This window comes from Crocuta crocuta, unplaced genomic scaffold (genome assembly GCF_008692635.1).
Source record: "Crocuta crocuta isolate KB4526 unplaced genomic scaffold, BGI_CrCroc_1.0 scaffold415, whole genome shotgun sequence".
Lineage (NCBI taxonomy): Eukaryota > Metazoa > Chordata > Mammalia > Carnivora > Hyaenidae > Crocuta > Crocuta crocuta.
This window is the reverse complement of record NW_027531525.1, coordinates 1,375,287-1,375,928: the sequence shown is the minus strand read 5'-3', so window position 1 is coordinate 1,375,928 and position 642 is coordinate 1,375,287. Positions and strand designations below refer to the sequence as shown.

Genomic DNA, 642 nt, shown 5'->3' with positions numbered 1-642 from the left:
CGAGAAAGTCTGCCTCCAGGTCAGCAACTGACCTCCTGAGAGAACCAGGCCCTGCAACTCTCTCCTGTCCCGGGAGCAGGCTTGGACTCAGCTGCCCCTCACCTGGCGCAGGCCGAGGCAGCTGCCCCTGGTACTTTCGAGCTCTGGTGCCTCTCCCCTGGCACAGTCCGAGGAATCTGCCCCTGGTACCTTCGAGCTCAGGTGCTCCTCCCCTGGCGCTGTCTGAGGCACCTGCCCCTGGTACCTTCGAGCTCAGGTGCCCCTCCCCTGGCACAGTCCCAGGCAGCTGCCCCTGGTATCTTCGGGCCGCAGCCAGCTCGTCATCAGTACCCCCACCCCGGCTTCACGTTCCCTCCTCCTCTCTCCTTTCTGCACCTGTACCCTGGGAGAGGGGCTCTCAGGTCGCCTCGCGCCCCGCCCCTCGCCCCCCAGGGGCGCACCTGAAGGCCCGCTCGCCCCTTGTCGTCCACTCACCGCAGCCGGGCTCGGCGCTCCCGGGCTCGGGCTCGGGCTCGCGCTCCGGCAGAGCTGCACGCGCTGCTCGCGGGCCCTCCCCCTGCGGCCCCGTGCGCTCCCTCCGTCCCCCTCCCTGCACCGCGCGCAGCCAACCTGTTACTCCCCTCCGGAGCTCCAGCCCCAGTG

The 642-nt window shown here is 70.1% G+C and overlaps 1 protein-coding gene across 1 annotated transcript in view; it reads right to left on the bottom strand.

Moving 5' to 3' along the window:
- The window catches only part of CGN (cingulin), a 25,743-nt gene extending 25,180 nt beyond the window's left edge, over positions 1–563 (bottom strand). Inside the window, exon 1 of the mRNA XM_077772606.1 lies at positions 475–563. The gene's annotated coding sequence lies outside the window, so the exon portion shown is untranslated. The remainder of the gene's footprint in view (positions 1–474) is intronic.
- Positions 564–642: the final 79 nt, after the last annotated feature.